This window comes from Maylandia zebra, linkage group LG3, assembly GCF_041146795.1.
Source record: "Maylandia zebra isolate NMK-2024a linkage group LG3, Mzebra_GT3a, whole genome shotgun sequence".
Lineage (NCBI taxonomy): Eukaryota > Metazoa > Chordata > Actinopteri > Cichliformes > Cichlidae > Maylandia > Maylandia zebra.
In genome coordinates, this window is record NC_135169.1 from 59655655 (window position 1) to 59676909 (window position 21255).

At 44.0% G+C, this 21255-nt stretch overlaps 2 long non-coding RNA genes across 2 annotated transcripts; both read left to right on the forward strand.

Annotated features, from left to right (window-relative positions):
• The first annotated feature begins 4553 nt into the window (after positions 1-4553).
• Positions 4554-6339, forward strand: LOC143417135 (uncharacterized). The gene is made up of 3 exons (XR_013097354.1): positions 4554-4633; positions 4719-4830; positions 4911-6339. It is a non-coding gene; the product is annotated as an uncharacterized LOC143417135 (long non-coding RNA).
• Positions 6340-12746: 6407 nt separating this feature from the next.
• On the forward strand, positions 12747-14335 carry LOC106675100 (uncharacterized). The gene is made up of 3 exons (XR_013097355.1): positions 12747-12791; positions 12898-13011; positions 13118-14335. It is a non-coding gene; the product is annotated as an uncharacterized LOC106675100 (long non-coding RNA).
• Positions 14336-21255: the final 6920 nt, after the last annotated feature.

Sequence of the window (21255 nt, forward strand, 5' to 3'; positions counted from 1 at the left end):
GGTAAAGCTTAAGCTAATAGCGGCCCGAGAAGTTTCCGATCTTTTGTAGAGAATCAGTGAGAAGCATAAATCATTATTTCCATGTGTAAGCATCAATCATTGAAATGAACTGAATAGCGTTTAGAAGATTTGTTAATTTGTTTATCTTTTGTTAAAAAGAGTGGTTTCAATAAGTTTCAGACACACCTTGCAAATGTGCTTATGATGAGTTGGCACTCGGCCTTTTGAAGGTCATAAGCTTCGTTCGGCGTGATGGTCCGGACTGATAAAGTGTAGGAAATGCCTTGAGTGCAGAGGGCTAAATGCAAACACGCTTACACACACATAGGATATGATTAGAATAAGTCCCTGGGACATTCTGAATGTTTTAGACCAATTTTGAATCACTAGAAGGTCAGTAGATAACAACATTAGATTATTAGGGTTAGGAAGAGAGGTGTTTTGGTTTTCTGTCTCTTACAGAGAAAGGGACAGACACCAGACGAGGTCACAGATATGCGAGGATCCTCCGCAGCAGAGACAGACACAGTGACTGCCGAGACATCAACTGGGTCCAAGTGTCATGGCGTTTGGGCTCCAGCTAGTCACCACAAAAGGATGGATCCCATAAACACAGCAATAACCATGAAGGGGTTGGCGGAAATCCAGGAACACCAGACCAACGAAGTTCGAGAGGCTCTTGGGCAAAAAGGGGGACGCGTTCCTGATCTTTTTCTGGAGGATACACAGATCGTTGTTTGAAATCGGGGCAGAATAATCCCCTGATCTGTGCCACGACTGAAGGGTTGTCTAACCCCTGAGGTTGAAGAATGAAGAGCAGAGGATCACCCAACTGGAAGACACTGGTAGCTGCAGCAATAAAATAAAGGCTAAAAGCTCCTTGGACAGAGGTTCTAGTCTGAGTACGTCGGAAGGGTATAAGGTAGCACCAAAATAAAGCTGTGGGAGAACTGGGGAGTGTCATCTGTACCTGCTATTGTTGGAATAATAGTTTTTCTTGCATCTGAACTGCGCAAACACAGAGGTCATCTCACATATGGTTTGCCCCTCAGGGGGACAAAGGGCCTCAGGAGTGAGAAGAGATGAACCCGGCGACACTGGATTATAGGGTGTTGGTGAGCTCATTATTCTAACGAGCTCATCAGGGGGAATTGTTAGATTATAATATTATTTTATGCCATGTTATACCCCTAATTGAAGATTGTGAATTATTATGTAGTTTTAGTTTGCATCATTCTCCTGAATTAGAAGAAGATGATAACTATTGCATTTGTTAAACTGATTTGCATTACATTAGACTGCTGATTTATTGTGGATGAATGATATTGTTTTATGATGCATTATACTGCTGAGTTATAAGAAATACTGTTTGCAGAAAGTCATCACCTTATTGGTCTGATTAGAAGAGAACAGAACATACTGGAGTTTTCTGCCCCATCTCAGCAGGAGCAGATAAACGGGGAGCCAAGGTCGTAGCTTAGGCGCCGTGTGAGAGAAAGGATGTGAATGTTTAGGCTTTTATGATAAGGTGGAGGCACCAGAGGCTATAAGAGTTTGAGCAATGTGTAAAGGATACTGGCAAGTGGCTTTGGCACCAGAAGCGAGAGAGCTGACAGCCTTCAAAACTCCTTTTGGTATGTACCAATTTAAAGTCATGCCATTTGGGCTTCAAGGTGCACCAGCGACATTCCAACGATTAATGGACCATGTACTGAGAGATGTGTCAGCATTCTCTGCAGCATATCTGGATGACGTGGTGGTGAACAGCCAGTCCTGGGAAGAGCATGTCATTCACCTACAGAAGGTGCTACACTCCATCAGAATGGCTGGACTGACTATCAATCCCAAGAAGTGCTCCATAGCCAAGAGAGAAGTGGAGTACTTGGGCTTTGTAGTTGGCTCTGGGAAGATAAAGCCGCAGGTTGGAAAGATTGAAGCAATTCAGTCCTTCCCAGTTCCGACAACAAAAAGGAAGGTGAGAGGTTTTCTGGGTCTAGTAGGCTGGTACCGGAAATTCATACCTTCTTTTGCAGAGCGATCCACTGTACTGAATGACCTCACAAAAGGCTCAGCCCCCAACAAAGTGCGTTGGACAGAAGACTGTGAGCAAGCATTCAGAGACCTCAAGGAAGCAGTTTGCACACATCCAGTTCTACACAGTCCAGACTTCAACAAGCCATTCATCTTGCAAACTGATGCTTCAGGAGTTGGCCTTGGTGCTGTCCTTCAGCAAGAGGTGGATGGTGAAAGAAGGCCTGTGGTGTTTCTGAGTCGGAAACTACTCGACAGGAAGACGAGGTATTCGACGGTGGAGAAAGAGTGCTTGGCCATGAAATGGGCTATTGAGGCCTTGAGGTATTATCTTCTGGGACGTCACTTCACTCTGGAGACTGATCATCGTCCCCTCCAGTGGTTGAACCGCATGAGGGATGCAAATGCCCGCATTGCAGGATGGTACTTGTCTTTGCAGCTTTATGACTTTACGGTCCAGTATAGGCCAGGGAAGTCAAATGTGGTTGCTGATTGTTTATCTAGGATGACAGAGGACTGAAGCACTTCGCGCTCAAGAGAGGGAGGAGGAAATGTAAGGAAGAGGACTCCCTTACTGTATTTTTTTTTTTTTTTGTGCCTGTCCCGTTTGGCTCTTTTGCCATCAGAATTATTGTCTAAAGGCAAAGAAAGATGCCCAACGGATTTACTTTACCAAATTGACCATCCCAGCCTTGCCGTAATGGTCCATTTGATTCACCTTTTATTGTTCATTTCATTTTCACTTACTGAATACGGGACAGACTTGACTGTATTTATTTATATTATATGTATAGCACTTTAGAGCACACCTTTCACTTTATTAAAAGCACCTTATCAAGCAATTTATGAGCATTGCACTTTAAGCATGGATTTGCACACAAGAAGTTTAAATATTTATTGACTATTTATTGGGAATTTTAAAATCAGTTGGTAGCCTTATTTCAGATCCTGCACAGCTGCTCCTCATCAAGGAATGTGGTGGTTGTCTGTCAGGAGAGAAGAATGGTGATTGAGATTGTGATTAAGGTTTACCAGTAAGGAAAACTAATGCAAACGTGTGTGTGAAATCTAGGGATAAAAGTGGTGCAAATAAGTGTTTGTAAGTTAATGATTACTCACCTTTCTTGCCTGTGTCCTCTTCAATGTTTCCCCTGGGGTCCAGACACCATTTAAAGGTTCCGGGAGAGACCATTGGTAAAGAGAGTGTGGTGAATCTTTTTGTGCTTGGGTTTCTGGGTTTTTATAATATTGGGTTTGGTGTAACATTAAGTGTGAAATATTTATTAATATGTAAATGTGGAAATGTATTTATGTATTTATTTATTCTAATTAATATATTGTATACTGTGGTGGAAGGTTGGGATTTAAGAATTTACCTGAGAGTGGAATAATGGTTAAGTCTGTGACAGCTGAACATATTTAAGGCTGCCAGTTGTCATTAGAGGTGGATTTTTTGTGCTGTGAAGAAGCTCGACAAGTTAATTGTTGTAAGGAGAGCCATATAGCAAATAAATACTTTGTTCCACTACACTTGCCTTGGTCTGTCTCACTGTGTTTCCAGCCGCTAAGGGCCGCCCTGTTACAAGGACAAACAGCAGCACATGTTCTCTAAATGTTTGCAGTCATTTTTAAATGACGCTGATACTACATGAGACATTTTCCACATTTATTGTCTTTGAACAGAGAATAATAAAGCCATCAAACATACACAGGCTTCTGCAAATACAAACTTCTGTGGTGCATTTGATGACCTGGGCCCTGTTTCAGGAAGCCGGTTTAGTGGAAAAACTGAGTAAGTATACCCTGAGTTAACGAAAACTCTGGGTTTTCGGTTTCACAAAGCGAGTTCAGATGAAGCCTCAGTGAGTCACTATGACGACACACTCCGTGAAGCTAACCTGCCCCCTAGCAGGTTTACTACAACTAACCCTGACTGTCTCCGCCCCTTTGTCGGAAACCTGACAGTAGGAAGTGTCGGACATGGCGTGCTCCTTCCTTGAAGAGCCAGTAGATCGTGAAGCCCAAATTCTCCGCAGAGCTCACCGCCGGGAGAGAGTGATTAGAGCGCGTTTGGACATTTTATCATTACCTGATGATTTTCTGTGCGAACGTTACCGTTTCTCAGCACAATCTATAAGTTATTTGGATAACATCCTCAGGCCATATATTACGCATGTGACACATCGCGGACATCCTCTCAGTTCTGTACATATTATTTGTATTGCACTTCGGTTTTTTGCAAACGGGAGCTTTCTGTATAATATTGGTGACGCTGAGCACGTTTCCAAGGCTACCGTCTGTCGGGCAGTCAGGAATGTTACAGTTGCACTGAAACGTCTCCTGCACTCGTCTGTGGTGTTCCCCGGTCATAGACCCACAAGATTTATCAAAGAGGGATGCCACAAAATTGCAGGTATCAGGATGAACGAAACTTAATTTATGATGTGGTGATACGTGGACTACTACTTAAATTTTACATTTATTTTCACGGTTCCCAGGCGTGATTGGCTGTATAGATGGCACTCACATTCCAATCATTGCTCCTCCAGTAAATGAAGGAGACTATGTGAACAGGAAGTCTTTCCACAGCATTAATGTACAGGTACATAGTTCCCTGTAGCATTTCAGACTAACAAATTATTTCATTATAGTAATGGATGCTAATTTGTGTTCTCTGCACTGTGCAGATCATATATGATGCTGCCAACATTATCACAAATGTGGAAGCCAAGCGGCCAGGCTCTGTCCATGACTCACAAATATTCCGTGAATGTACACTGAGCACAAAATTTGGACATGGTGAGTTGAGAATACTGTAAAATATATAAAGACCAATTGCTTCAGGGACATTTGAACTGAAGTGTATCCTTCTGTCTTAGGAGAGTTCACTGGCTACTTGCTTGGTGATAGGGGGTATCCATGTTTACCCTATTTGCTTACCCCTTACTCTGACCCTGAACTGGGCCCACAGCAGCGATATAATCTGGCTAATTGCAGGACAAGAGCCAGAATTGAAATGACTATCGGAATGCTTAAGGCCCGGTTCCAGTGCCTGCAAAGACTCAGGGTCACCCCAGAAAGGGCATGTGACATTATTGTGGCATGTGTGATTCTTCACAACATTGCCACAATTAGAGGAGAACACTGTCCTTCTGAACCAAACATCAGCAGTGATCCAAACCATGAACATCCTGACCCTCCCACGGACATACAAGATGGAAGCGCAGTCAGAGACACCATATGTCACAATCATTTCCTTTGACCCATCATCTCAACATGTTGAAAGAAGAATAAACAGATTTTTTGTTCAACTGGCTTTATTGGTCGCCTGTATTTCCTGTACACAAAGTATTAAAAGATGTAAACCTCATAAAGTGTCTCTGTTGCTTCCTCCTCTGTAACAGCTGTCAATGTTTCTTCATTATTTTCCTGTAGTAAAGAAATAAACAACATTGCTGTTCTACTGTAAACTCATATAATCTGTGGAGTATTACTCACAACTGCATGTTGGTCTGGCTCAACAGGAGGCTGCACCAGATGCAGTACACCACCACCATCAACTGATAGAATATGAGGTTTATACAGGTCACTTATAACTTACAAGGGACCAAATGGCAATTAACAAACATACCAATCACCTTACACTTCATTGTCATTATGCTCTCAAAGACAACCAAGACTGAGGGAAGGCAAAATCAGTAGGAAAATAACTTCACTACAAAATAATCCATTATGGTAAAGAGTTTATCAAATGAATGAGCAGCACTGCAAAGGTGACTGTGAAGAAAGGATGTATGCACATCATGTATTATTTTGAATTTACCCCCTATGTAGGCACTTGTGTCTTGCGGGGTTATTGCCTCAGAGGATGTCCCCGCAGAGATGCCTTCGGCCACAGGGCGCCCACTGTTTTGGCTGAGGGCCAACTGCTCAGCCTCTGTGAGTGGTGGTGGTGGAGGACCCCCACCTGTTTTTCGGGCCTCCGCTTTTTTTCTGTTGGCTGTAACGGGCCACATTTGAGCATACAGAGTAAGCAAATATGTACTTGTAATGTGCTCAGATAATTTCAATAAGTGCTTACAGAAAGAAAATTAATGTAGCCTCTAACTGCAATTGATTTACATGGGACAAACAGACCAAGCACTATGGCTCATAATACAATTACACCTTACCTGTTTGGACTATATTTTTATATTTCATTTTTACTTGCTGCCAGGCACGTTTGGGGCCTGTTGGGTTGCACCTGCGCTCACATCACATCACAAAATAAAATGTATAAAATAACAAATAAAATAACATATGATAAAATAACGTGTTAAATGGGTGGAAATCCCTTGATCAATGTTTAAATTAACACTCACGCATTGACTCTGTCGGCTATGTTTTGCCATGCATGCTTTTGCAGCTGTGGCTGTGTTACTTTTTTCCGCGGAATTTGCATGTTATCGGCATATGCTGCCATCAGAATTTCGGCCTCAAGCGCTGTAAAATACATTGACCGCGCCTTCTTTCCCTCCGTCTCCATGGTGACTCGCTTAATCTGTGCTCCGCTTATCAGGGCTTTATGTATCCTCGTCCGCGCGCTTCACTTGGGGTTAAAGCAACTCCGCCTTGATTGAACTAATTGTTATCAGCCTTTCTGAAACGGAATATTCCGAGTTGGACAGTTCGGGGTTACTCAACCGTGAGTGTCGTTTTTCACTCTGAGTTTTCCAAACCGGCTTCCTGAAACAGGGCCCTGCAGAGGAGAACAAGTCGGGCTTTTCAGCCCTAACACAACAAGAACAGCTGTGGAACCATTGGCCATTTGCCATAGTGTAGCTGAGTCAAAACAGCCCAAGTGCTGAGAGGGAAAACATGATGATTTATGTAAAGTCATAACTGGCTGCAGCAGCTGAGCTTTGACCTGTGAGCTGCAGCTTAAGCTTCTTTTATGGTTCAGTGTTTAATGTTTAAACTGTTTATGGCTGCACACACACCCACAGTCAGGTTGTATACATATTGAAATATTATATACAGTGTGGCAGCTGACCTTTGACCTTTGACCTGCGAGCTTCAGACTCATTGCTGGTGTGAGGTGTTTACTATTGAAGCTTGCAGACACACCCACATCCTCTGATTTGTTCTCAGGGTTGTTCAGTGTGTTGGAGTTGGAGCAGAAACCTGCTGCAGGTTAATTATTGATCAAACAATATCACACAAGGTGCAGCAGCTGACCTTTGACCTTTGAGCTTCAGACTCTTTGCTGGTGTGAAGTGTTTAATGTGACTTCAGCCTGCAGACACAGAGGACTGATGAAGCAGAAGATTGTCTCTGTTTCTACACAGACCTGGTCCAGACAGCAGAGCTGCAGAGGGAAGACGTTCATGGGAAGAAGCTGAGTAAGTGCAACGTCCTCTTTGAATCCTGGATCAGGAAGTGAAGCCGGGGAATATTTGGTGTTTCAATAAGGTTTCTGTCTTTGACTCAGTCTGCTGTCACTTTGTTTCAGAGAGAAAAAGAGATTTCAGATTAACTGCATTATATGCTGAGTAACTAAATGCTGCTAGTCTGTGGTGTCACTCCCAGCAGCATCACGTCATTTCTTTACTCTGACCTTTAACATCAGTTAACTTAGCTAGCAGAGCAGCTAGCAGTTAGAGTATGAACTCTGTGTCAGCAGTCAGCTTGGTCCTGGTGGTCACCTGGTTTCATGTTTGCTGATGATCCAGATGTGTCCACATAATTATTTATTTCTGTAAATGTAAAGACTTTACAGATAAACAACAGCAGCCCTCTGGCTGGACTCTAACCTGTGAGTTTCCTGTGACTGAAACCACAAGCTGACATTTTCCTTCTGAAGCAGCTGAATGGATGTTTAAGTTTACCTGCATACATGGTGCAAATAAACCCGCTTTGGATGGTTTGGAGGCGGAGCCCAAAGCAGGACAGGATTCTAATGTGATTGGTCACTTTGATGAGGTGGCTGGAACTCAGGTGGTCGAGCAGGTCACCTGCTAACCAGAAGGTTGGTGGTTTAATGCCAGTCTGCATGGTGTCCTGGTGAATGTTCGACAGGAAACACTTAGACACATGGAAAAAGTGCTTGTGTGAACGTACAAGTTGTGTAAAGCTTGTGTTTGAAAAATAAAGTTTATTTCTTATTATTTATTTTATAATAAAGTTTTTTCCTGTGCAGCAGTGGAAATACTGACAACTATAGCTGGATTATTTATTTGAACTCTTTTAAACCAGAGGCTTCAGACGCAGGTTCTGCAGCCTTTAATGGTAATAGTCAAAGTGTGATCGGTGAATTGTGAGCAGCAGAAAGGAGGAAAGCACTTATGCTGGCACAAGGGGCCACAAGCCAGTGTACTCCAAGTGCCAGCCTGGGTAAATGGGGAGTGTTGCATTAGTAAGGGCCTTCTGAACTAAAGCTTTACCAAATAAAATGCGTGGATCATAATGAATAAGACTGTCATGCTACTGATGGCTGAAAGAAAAGGAAGAGGAGGAAGGAGGCATGTTAGGAGTAGGGATGGGTATCGTTTAGGTTTTATCCGATACCGGTGCCAAACCGGTACTTTTGAAACAGTGTCTGTGCTTAATCGGTGCTCGAATCAGTGATTAAAGAATGGAGAACACAAACTTTGTCCAAAAACCTCTCATGTTTTTATTTTTAGCAGTCTCTTTTTTTCTGCAAAATGATAACCAAGTTAGCCTTTTCTGTTGATACAAGATACCTCCTTTGGTTGGAACCGGTGCTTAAAGAATGGAGAACACAAACTTTGTCCTAAAACCGCTCATGTTTTGTTGTCTTTTTTGTAAAAAGATAACAATGTTAGCCTTTTGTGCAGCTATAGGGCATATATGGTATCACTCTATCAAACAAGAAGACAGCAGCATGTAACTACAACGGTGTTTGCTTGTTCACCTTACATTAATGTAATAACGTGGTTAGCCTACTCAACGTAAATTACACACAAACAACATTAAGCTACACACGCAGAGAAGAACGGCTGCTGCTGCCGTCATCATCCTCATCATTTCTGCTCCTCTGGCAGGGCTAGGGGCCAGGACTCTCCTCTTCAGGTTCTTGGGGGATGTTGCTAACTCCGTGTCCGATAACAGGCACCACACCCGCAGTAGTTGTGCTCGGTGTGAGGTCTTGCAGGAAGCTATCAAATACGGTGCATTTCTCGGCTTTAAAAAAAAAACACTATGCGTCGCCGGGTGTTTCATGGTAAACAGACTGATTCTTATATAGCGCTTTTCTACTCTCCCAGAGTACTCAACATGCCACATTCACCCAATCACACCAGCACTTTATCTGTACTCAGTGCTTTCTAAGTACATTCACACTCCGAATGTGGAGAGCAAGTTGGGGTTAGTATCTTGCCCAAGGATACTTGGCACGAGGAGCCTGGGATCGAACCATCAGCCTTCCGACCAGTAGGTGACCAGCTCTACCTCCTGAGCTACAGCCTCCCTGTTTCACCAGATTCGAGGTGTTACCTCCTTTGCACAGTATCAGCTTAAAGCACTTGTTGCAGGCTGCTGAGTTTGCATCTTTTGCTGTGAAGTACAGCCAGACTTTGACCGCTTAGCCTTGGGCATTTTTAATCTGTCGCTCTGCTCTAAAAGAACATACGTACCGGGGCCTGCCTACTATCCTTGGAAAGGTAAAATGATTGGCTAGAATCCAAAGTGTATGACATCTCAGGAAAAAAAGCACCAAAATGTGCACTGCTTTTCAGTCTGGTTACTACCGTTTATGTCAGACCTGGTGCCATAATGACATCAGATACCGGTGCCCATCCGCAGTTAGGAGGCAATGGTAGAGAAGGAAAGACAGGAGATGGTAAATGGCCTGCATTTGTATAGCGCTTTTCTAGTCCATAGGACCCCAAAGCGCTTTACACTACATTCAGTCATCCACCCATTCACACACTGGCGATAGCAAGCTACATTGTAGCCACAGCTGCCCTGGGGCGCACTGACAGAGGCGAGGCTGCCAGACACAGGCGCCACCGGGCCCTCTGACCACCACCAGTAGGCAAACACGGGGTTAGTATCTTGCCCAAGGATATTTGGCATGCAGCCAGGGTGCAGCCTGGGATCGAACCACCGACCTTCTGATTAGTGGCTGACCTGCTCTGCCACCTGAGCTACAGCCACCCAGAGTGGAGGTGATGTATCTAAATGCATCTGAACAAAGCAGAAGTGCACACCAAACTCAACGGATAGTCAAATGTAGAATCACAGAACAGAACTGCAGGCTGAGTTTGGATGTTTGTCTTTCACACCTCTCTGTGTCTCACACACACAGTGACGTCAGACACAGTCACACTCACTGTTCCATCTGCTTTGTGCACAAATTCATTACTTTCTTCCTTCAATGATCTACATACTACGTGCTGCCCAGTGAATACTTTGCAATGTATTCCATCCCCTTTCAAGGCAGAATTACCCAGTTTATTCCCCATTACAAGACAACAATCAGTCACACTCACACAGACCACGTCTGGCCCGCACTCGCTCACACGTGCGTTTACCCACCAATGAGAGCTCTATCCTCCTTACATATTGGTGGATAAACCAAACACTCAACGCCCTCAGCGGCAGAGGAAAAACCTCCTTTCGGTGGAGCAACCATCCTTAACCCTCCTTAAAAACTGGCGAAGAAACCAGACCTCCTTAGAATAATTAAAAAACTGGTGGGGAAACCAGACCTCCTTAAAAAAAATAAAGAAAAACCGGTGGAGAAACCAGGTAGCTTCTAAAACACCATCTGTTTTAGAAAACAAAACAGATGGTGAATTCTTTAGAGAATTTTCTAGAAATCTTTTTCTTTCAAAACAGAATTCAGAATATTGATCTTTGACATGGAAGCTGTTTCTACAGGATCCTGATGGACACTCAAAGCTTTCATAAAATGTTCTCATTAGTTGTTTGCAGCAGAATATCACCTGATGTGAACCAAAACAACAAAAGTGCTCTGCACATGTGTGTGAGACTACAGATTCTAGAATCAGAACTGCTGATTTCATTACTCTGAACTTTTAAAGGCAGGTTTTGTATCTGAGAGCAGGGACACTTGCTGTGTTCAGTGTGACTCGTCTCTGCAGAAGGTCAGGGCTCTGATAGTTGCAGTTAGCGGGTGACTTACTGGGCAGGTGGATCCTGAGTGTCTGTTGGAGTCAGGGTTCATTATGGTCCTGGTTGCTACTGGAAATAAAGAAACAAAAGGAGGGTGTGATGTTCAGGAAGTACAGACTGTAGCTCAGCAGGTAGAATTACTAACTGGAAGGTTGGAGGTTTGATCCCTGGCTGCTCCAGTCTGCACGCCACGGTATCCTTGGGCAAGATGTGGAACCCCGACTTCCTCTCCGATGCATCCATCATAGTGTCATTGTTAGAAAAAGAAGTGCTTGTGTGAATGAAGCACGCTGTATAAAATGCTTTGACTGCTCATACAGAAAAGCAGCTCATAAGAACTGGTTCATTTTCCAGATAATTCCACTATTAAGACAACAGACATTTGGGAGGCTTTCTCTGAGAGTAACACTGAAAGTCTTGCTGCTCCTCCACAAAATGAACTTCAGATTAAAGACACAGCTCAGATAAACACAACTCAAACTAATCTACACTATTTTTCTTTATTACGCAGCGTTTTTATAACTATTTCCAGATGTTTCTAAAGATGAAAACAGAATTAAACTCCAGCCTGATGCGTTTCTGAGGTTCCTGACTCTGACCGTCCCTCAAACGCCTCTCTGGGCGTTTCCTTCCGTCGCTTCGCTTTCGTGAATGTTGTGGCGCAGTTGATCGTCTTATTAAATTCAGTTCTTTGCATTCTTTTGGCGGCGAAGAAAAACTGGGCTCAAAGTGGTCAAACTCAAAAAATGATCTTTATTTTACATTCCCGGGAACGGAGAACTGTTAGGCGCTATCATGCACCCACAGCTCTGAAAAAAAAATCACAAGCTGCATGTGTATATATATTTCTGCTACGTCACATATAGTTTCGATCAAAACAACTCCTTACATAGTAGCAGTTGATGACAATGACAGCTGCAGAGTTTGTGTCTGATGTATTAAGTATGAAACACTGTTGGGCTAAAATCTGGTCAGAATGAATCCAGGTGCAGGTGTGTCAGTTTAGGACCACTGGACTAACATCCAAGTGCTCACAATATAAAGTGTATTCTGTAGTAACATCCTGGTGTTGCAGCAACAGTCCCACATGGAAACGTCAACAGTCAAACTCAAAATCTCTTTTTGTCAACAATAAAATGACAGCAGACCAATTTGATCAAAGTTGGTAAAAAGCTTCAGAAATTAGTAAAATATTAAAAAGTGTCTTGATGCTCAATCATCCAGTAAATCCCCAAAAAGTTGATTCTGTTCATCTGGATGTTTTCAGCAGCATGGATCAGTGTGAGGACAGAGAGGAGGGAGTCCCTCCCTCTAAAAGCACTCTGTGTGGGGAACATGAGAGCCAGACCAAAGCTCAGAGGTGAGATGACCATCTCTAACTGTCCATGACTCTTCTCCATGTCACAGCTCAGCACTCACATCACTGCTCCATCATTATTCACACTCATACCTCTGTGTGTGTTGTTTTAAAGCCCAGAGCTGTGGGGCGTACCAGGCTCAGCTGGACATAACCCTGAAACTAATCCAGAGCCTGGACCTGAACCCAGCTGTGTTTCCTTAAAGAGCAACGTGTCGAAGGGTGCTGTTGTAAACTTTAACAAAAGACTGTTATGTGACAAAGAGTAAGTACATTATTTTTATGAGATTGTTCATCATGTCTTTAATTTAATATTTCCAGTTTTTCCTTCCTGTCTCATGAAGCTGTGACATTTATTCTTTTTCTTTTAGGATCAATAAGAGGCCAGAATCTCCTGGACCTGAACCCAGCTGTGTTTCCTTAAAGAGCAACGTGTCGAAGGGTGCTGTTGTAAACTTTAACAAAAGACTGTTATGTGACAAAGAGTAAGTACATTATTTTTATGAGATTGTTCATCATGTCTTTAATTTAATATTTCCAGTTTTTCCTTCCTGTCTCATGAAGCTGTGACATTTATTCTTTTTCTTTTAGGATCAATAAGAGGCCAGAATCTCCTGGACCTGAACCCAGCTGTGTTTCCTTAAAGAGCAACGACTCAAAGGATGCTGTTATAAACTTTAAAGGCTGTTCTTCTGCTGCTGAGAGGTAATGTGTGTCTAGATGTTGTTCCTGACTCTGTATTTTTGAATAAATCCTCATGTTTAATATCAGCTCAGCTCTTTTTCACACACATTTCTATGTTGGTATGTGAAGCGGTGTGTGTTGGAGTGTTTCCACAAACACAGCAGTCAGAGTGGAAAGAGTGGATGTTGTAGGAGGTGTTTGTGTAGTGAAGAGGCTGAGTGTCTGTAGGACTCCAGCTGCTCCAGCAGGTGTCTCCTTTGTGCTTTGCTTCAAACACAGTGTAGGGAGGAGCTTCCACTCAGGTGTTTCAGGTGTTGCTGGATGGAGGAGGACAAATAGTTTTTCCCTTCAGTGACACTTCAGCAGCTCAATGTTCTGGGAGATGTTTGTCTTTATGAAGGTTTATGGATTCTTGTTCTTACTTTGGTTAAACTGAGCAATACATTTTCCATCTAACATTTAAAGTAAATTTCCAGGTGAATAAAAGATCTGCAGCTGCAGCCTCTGTGATGTTTCACAGTCTGAAAGTAACAAATTCAACCAGAGTTCAAACAAAGGCTTAATATACGTGTGTGTTTGATATAATGCCAACAAGTACAAACAGGTGTTCTTACAGGTCTTAATCACAGAGCTCTGATAAGTCTGGTGACTTTCACACTCAGCAATTTTGCTGCCTTTTATTTTATATTGGCCTTTTTAAAGCCCTTCAAAGTCTCCCACATTCATACAGAGCTTTTAACACCAAACTCCTTTACAGTCCTTCTCCTCTCACACACGATCACACGACTGATTTGTCTGCAGCAGCTGTGTTACTGCTAGTATTTTATTATGTGTGTAATCTCCTCATATTGTTCCTGTGGTTTAGTTTGACTTCCTTCTGCAAACTCAGCTGCTCTGTTGCTGATACACGTCTCCATGAATATGATTGATCAGATGCTGCCAACACCATGTGTTTCATGTGAGCGTTCAGCTGAAACCCTGGGTTGACTTATCGAGTTAATAACAAGCTTCACGTGACTGTGAATGCTAAAGTGAATCCAGATAAAGGAAAGAGACCCTGCTAATGTTGGACTCACTTCTTAGTGTAGATCCCAGGAGGAAGTTCAACATAGCCATTCTTTGTGCTAGCTCAACCAAACCTGAGACCACAGTGCAGGATAATGATCATCATCTGTCTCTGTCAAGGACATTTAAACTCCACAAATAACAAACATAATTATATTTGATCATTAAAAATGATGATTAAACAAAGTCTCAAACATACTTAAGTAGAAGGACTGATGTTTGTGTTAAAATACCCTCTTAAAGCTGAAATACTGATTCAACTTCTTTACTCAAGTAAAGGTAAAAGAGTCCAGGCTCTGAAATGTACTCACAGTATTAAAGTAAAAACTGCATCTTTGAAGGAAATTTCTGCCAGTTTTTGAGCAAAGTTACCTGAATTTCTACCTCCAACATTAATATGAGAGAATTATCTGAACTTTTATTCTAATGAATTTAATCAGCTTGAACATTTTGTAGCACAAAAGTAGAAAAAACCCAAAGGGAATCAAAAATAGCTCCGTTTGCTGTTGCCTGCATTGTAGATGGGCGGCTTTGCCTCAACACCTAAACAGGAAAATGAGTTTAGTCAAGTATTAAAGTGGGATTGAAGAGGTGAGGAAACCAGAGATCAGGTGTTGTGGTGCAGCATGGTCACAAGAATCATTTACAAATGGGTCAAAATATTTTCTCTTCTAGATTTTTTGCACAGTCTGATGTGCTGCTGCTCTGAGGTTTACTGCTCTCTGTGTGCTTAGAAAACTGTGAGGTACAAGTAGATTTGACACAAGTTATAATGGTTGATTTCCATATAACGGTGGAATACAGGGACTTAATCGTTAAGTTAGAAGACAGTTTGAAGCCTAATCTTGAAAGTAGAGATAGTGTCTGTCTCCTGAATCCAAACTGGAAGCTGGTTCCACAGAAGAGGGACCTGAAAACTGAAGGCTCTGCCTCCCATTCTACTTTTAAATACTCTAGGAACAACAAGTAGGCCTGCAGAGCGAGAGCGAAGTGCTCTAATAGGGTGATATGGTACTACAAGAATCAGAATCAGAATCAGAATCAGAATGGGGTTTATTGCCAAATGTTGAGCAGGTTTACAACATTAGGAAATTGCTGCGGTGCTTCAGTGCAAACATGGTGTCATAAATAACACTTAAATAGACATGGAAAAAATAAAAGTAGGGATAAGAATTAAAAGTGCTACGTGGAAAGATATGTGCATGAGATATACATGAGATATATACATGAGAGTAAGGATTAAGAGTGCTACGTTGAAAGATATATACATGAGTGCAGGTGGTGATCAGTGCCAAACATGGAATGATACAGTGAACACAGCGTAGGGTCATGTGTTAGTGGCGGGGACAGTCATATGGTTATTGTTCATGTGTCCAACAGCAGAGGGGAAGAAACTGTTCTTATGGCGAGAGGTTCTGGTGCGAATGGACCGGAGCCTCCTGCCTGAGGGGAGCAGGTCAAACAGACTGTGTCCAGGGTGAGAAGGGTCAGCTGAGATCCGAGCTGCACGCCGCAATGTCCTGGAGGTGTACAGGTCCTGCAGAGATGGGAGTCTGCAGCCAATCACCTTCTCAGCAGAGCGCACAACACGCTGCAGTCTCTGTTTGTCCCTGATAGTGGCTCCAGCGTACCACACGGTGATGGAGGAGGTGAGGATGGACTCGATGATTGCAGTGTAGAATTGCATCATCGTCCGTGTTGGCAGGTTGAATTTCTTCAGCTGCCTCAGGAAGTACATCCTCTGCTGGGCTTTCTTGATGACGGAGGTGATGGTGGGCTCCCACTTCAGGTCCTGGGTGATGGTGGTACCCAGGAAGCGGAATGAGTCCACAGAGGTGATGGGGGTGTCAGTCAGGATGATGGGGTGGAGTGGGGCTGTGTGCTTCCTGAAGTCCACAATAATCTCCACTGTCTTCTGGGCATTCAGCACCAGGTTGTTGTGGCTGCACCAGGACACCAGACGTTCAACCTCCCTCCTGTAGGCAGACTCGTCCCCGTCCGAGATGAGTCCAATAACGGTGGTGTCATCTGCAAACTTGATTAGCTTGACAGACTGGTGGGTGGAGGTGCAGCAGTTGGTGTACAGGGAGAAGAGCAGAGGAGAAAGAACACAGCCCTGAGGGGAGCCGGTGCTGATGGTCCGGGAGTCCGAGACATTCTTTCCCAGCCTCACATGCTGCTTCCTGTCCGTCAGGAAGTCAGTGATCCACCGGCAGATGGGATCAGGCACATTCATCTGGGAAAGCTTGCCTCGGAGATGGTCTGGAAGGATGGTGTTGAAGGCAGAGCTGAAGTCCACAAACAGGATCCTGGTGTAGGTTCCTGGGGAGTCCAGATGCTGCAGGATGAAGTGTAGGGCCATGTTGATGGCGTCGTCTACAGACCTGTTGGCTCTATATGCAAACTGCAGGGGGTCCAGGAGGGGGGCCGTGAGGGTCCTGAGATGGGAGAGAACTAGGCGCTCAAAGGACTTCATGACCACAGATGTCAGAGCCACGGGTCTGTAGTCATTTAGTCCAGTGATCCTAGGTTTCTTGGGGACAGGGATTATGGTGGAGGACTTGAAGCAGGCAGGCACATGACATGCCTGCAGTGAGGAGTTGAAAATGCCAGAAAACACTGGGGCCAGCTCGTTTGCACAGTGTCTGAGGGTGGCAGGAGACACACCGTCTGGGCTGGGAGCTTTCCGAGCATTCAGACTCCTAAACTGCTTCCTCACATCTGCTTCATGAATATGAAGAGTTGTGGTGGGAGGAGGTGGTGTGAAATCCTCTTTTGTGTGGGGTGAGGAGGGGGGTGTTGTAGGTGAACGGTTTGAAGGTGGTGATGGCTCTATGGAGGGGGGAGAGGTGGGGGAATTAGTGTCCAAAGTGTCTCTATTGTTGGGGCCGTTGGAGGTGTGAAGGCTGCCTGATGGCTCATCAAAACGGCAGTAGAAGTCGTTAAGGGTGTTGGCCAAGAGCAAGTCATCAGTGGAGTGGGGGGTTTTAGGCTTGTAGTTTGTGATATTCCTAAAACCTTTCCACACAGAGGCCGAGTCATTCTCTGAGATCTGCTGCTGCATCTTCTCAGAGTGCTGATGTTTAGCAATGTCCACTTCTTTAGTGAACCTGTACTTGGCCTCTCTGTAGCAGTCCCTGTCTCCGCTTCTGAACGCCTTTCTCTTTTCCAGCCACAGCTTTTTGAGTTTAGGAGTAAACCAGGGTTTGTCATTGTTATAACTCACCCTGGTGCGTGATGGCACAATGCTGTCCTCACAGAAGTGGATATAGGAGGTGACAGTGTCCGTAAACTCGTCCAAGCTGTTAGAAGCAGCCTTCATTGTGTCCCAGTCTGTAGACTCCAAACACGTGCGAAGCTCCTCCACAGCCTCGTTGCTCCACAGTTTTATAGTCCTCACGACAGGTTTGGAGAGCTTCAGCCTCTGTCTGTACGCGGGGATTAGGTGGATCATGACGTGGTCAGAAAGTCCGAGTGAAGCGCGGGGCACCGCGCGATAGGCCCCGCTGATCGTGCTGTAACAGTGGTCCAATGTCCTCTCCTCTCTGGTCGGGCATTTAATATACTGCTTGTATTTTGGAAGCTCATGGCTCAGATTGGCTTTGTTAAAGTCCCCAAGAGCAATGATGAGAGAGTCCGGGAATGTCCGCTCTGTGTGGAGAATCTGCTCCGCGAGTGCGCACTGAGCTGCCTGCGCATCCGCGTCTGGCGGGATGTAAACAGCAGCCAGGATGAATGAAGCAAACTCCCGCGGAGAATAAAACGGTTTGCAGTGGATAAAAAGATATTCCAGAGAGGAAGAGCAGTGCTGAGCAATCACTGTCACATCTGTGCACCAGCCACTATTGATGTAGAAGCAGAGACCTCCACCTTTGGACTTACCGGAGAGAGCGGCCTGCCGGTCCGCGCGCAGCAGATGGAAGCCCTCCAGTTTGAGCGTGCAGTCTGGGATGTTCTCACTGAGCCACGACTCCGTAAAACATAAGACACAGGAGGAGGCAAAGTCTCTGTTCATGCTTCTCATCAGGGCCAGTTCGTCAATCTTATTCCCGAGTGAGCGTACATTAGAAAGGAAGATCCCAGGAAGAGCGGTTCGCAGTCCGCGTCTCCTCAAACGCACGAGTGCGCCGGCTCGCTTCCCTCTCTTTCGGCGTCTCGCTTTCCTGGTCAGAGTCAGCAGTAAATCTGCCGCAGATGTGACAAATATTGGAAATAAATCCACAGGCGTTGTAGTCCTGTAGTTAAGGAGCTCTTCTCTGGTGTACGAATATCCAGAGGAGTGCCCAGACACAGAAGAAATGCACAAAAACAAAACAAAAGTAACGCACTGAAGCACCAGGGCGACCATCCGCGGCGCCATCTTGGTTGGTTGATTGGTACAAGTTGGTTGGTACAAGGTCATTAAGATAAGATGGGGCCTGATTATTTAAGACCTTGTATGTGAGGAGCAGGATTTTGAATTCTGGATTTAACAGGAAGCCAATGAAGGGAAGCCAAAACAGGAGAAATCTGCTCTCTCTTTCTAGTCCCTGTCAGCACTCTTGCTGCAGCATTTTGGATTAACTGAAGGCTTTTCAGTGAGTTTTTAGGACATCCTGATAATAATGAATTACAGTCGTCCAGCCTGGAAGTAATAAATGCATGAACTAGTTTTTCAGCGTCACTCTGAGACAGGATATTTCTAATTTTAGAGATGTTGCACAAATGGAAGAAAGCAGTCTTACATATTTGTTTAATATGTGCGTTGAAGGACATGTCCTGGTCAAAAATGACTCCAAGGTTCCTCACAGTGTTACTGGAGGCCACGGTAATGCCATCCAGAGTAAGAATCTGCTTAGATACCATATTTCTAGGCTTTTCAGGGCCGAGTACAATAACCTCAGTTTGATCTGAATGAAGAAGCAGAAAGTTAGCGGCCATCCAGGTCTTTATGTCTTTAAGACATTCCTGCAGTTTAACTCATTGGTGTGTGTTATCTGGCTTCATGGACAGATAGAGCTGGGTGTGCTATGTCTTCTGATGAGGCTGCCTTGGTGATTTCAACATCCATGTCTGCTGTGACTTTAAACTTCTGGTCAAGGACTTTTTAAATATTATTGACTCTTTTAACTTGACCCAGTGGGTTACTGGTCCCACTCATGAAAAAGGTCACACACTAGACTTGGAGCTTTCCCACGGGCGGGATGTGTGCGTCACTGAAATATCTGAGTTGGGCTTCTCTGATCATTTTCCTGTGTTGTTCACTCTGACACTGCGCTGCTCAGTAGATAAGCCGTACGGCTGGGTCTAGGGATGCTTTTTAAGTAAAGGTTTAACTACAGCCAGCTAGGGATGGGTACCGTTTAGATTTGAAAACCTGCTAAATCAGAATCAGTTGCTGATGATGGCTTTTTTCTTTTCCATCAATCACGTATAATCTTAACTCAAAGTGAACATAGACTTGATTGAAGTAACTCAGATCAGCCAATTCAAAATGCTAATTCAATCAACTCTGAGTTCATGGCTAGACTCAGTTTGTTGGCCCTGCACCTTAAAACTATTCCCTGTTTGTCCCTCATGTTTTTTGGATATTGTTTTCACATCTTTTGTCACGGCTAGCGGGGCGAGCCATGTTGAATTTAATAAAGGACCCAAGATGCCGACACTGCTGTGAAGTGAGTGAGCTTTATTGAAACGGTGAAGTGCAGTGGAGATGGCCTGTGCAGAAGCTAAGATAACCTCTACTGAAAAAAACAAAAAACTAACCTGAAACCTTAAACGGAGACACGGGGAGACAACGCAGACGAACCAGCAACAAGCAGGAGAAAACAAAGGGCTCATATACACAAAAGAGCCATCAGGGAATGAGAAAAGGGAGACACAGCAGGATTCATTGGACATAACCAGACAAGGGGAAGCAAAAGTAGACACACTAACGTAGGACATGGCACTGTCAAAATAAAACAGGAAGTGAACACAGAGACACAATACTAACACAGTACAGAGGGAACACAGAAACCAAAACCTCAGAACTAGAAAATCTTAATCAGAAAGAAATTGTAACAAAAGACAATAACAATCAAAACAAAACCACTGAGTCCACAGACTCGGGACATACATCGGCTCAAACTGTGGTCATAAATATTTTGTACTTGTAAATCAGACTGTGTAGTTGTGAACTGAGTTTTGTAACATTGTGAAACAAAATATCTGGAAAGTTTATGTTTTTGCATTCATTGATTTGTGTGTGTAAAAATGTAAAAATGTAATAAATGTAAGAAACATTAGAACTACTTTTGCTGACACAAAGTTTGGCGAGTTGTCACTTTAAACCAGTCACTGATATAAAGAGAGCACCTTGTTCCAGGGCATCTGAGCATGGAGGGAAAGCTTTATGCAGGAGATGGTAAGAGCTGTTGGGACCAAAGAAACTGAGCAGAAAACTACAGACATCTGGAAACTGAGTTGTTAATTCTCAGTGGGATCAGCAGGACTAGCAAAGCTCCACCATGACAGTCATCTGATTGACTGAACCCATCCAAACATCACTTCATGGACCTTTAGCTTGTGTCTGTGTGTGGACAGACATAACATGAGCTAATTATACATTACTCCTCCACAGAGTGGACCAGCAGAGAGCAGAGGTTTCCACTGGTCAGTCTGCACAGCAGCATCAAACACACCTGGACTCTGTGGTTATGGTTTGTAGTACTACGTTTACATTTGTTCTTTTCAGTCACCTCTATGCTGCACTTTGTGGACCAGAGGATTGTCAGTGTGTCCAACATAAGTCAGAGTTTGGGCTCCATGATTTCAGTCAGATTGGGGTGACTGTAGCTCAGGAGGGGAGCAGGTCAGCTACTAGTTAGGTTTGTGAATCAAACCCTGGCTGGCAAATGTACTGGGTAACGTACTAAACCCAAGCTGCCCTCTGATGCATCCATCAGAGTGTGAAAGAAAGTATTTAAGCATAGAACAATGTGCTTGGTTGAATGAGGCAT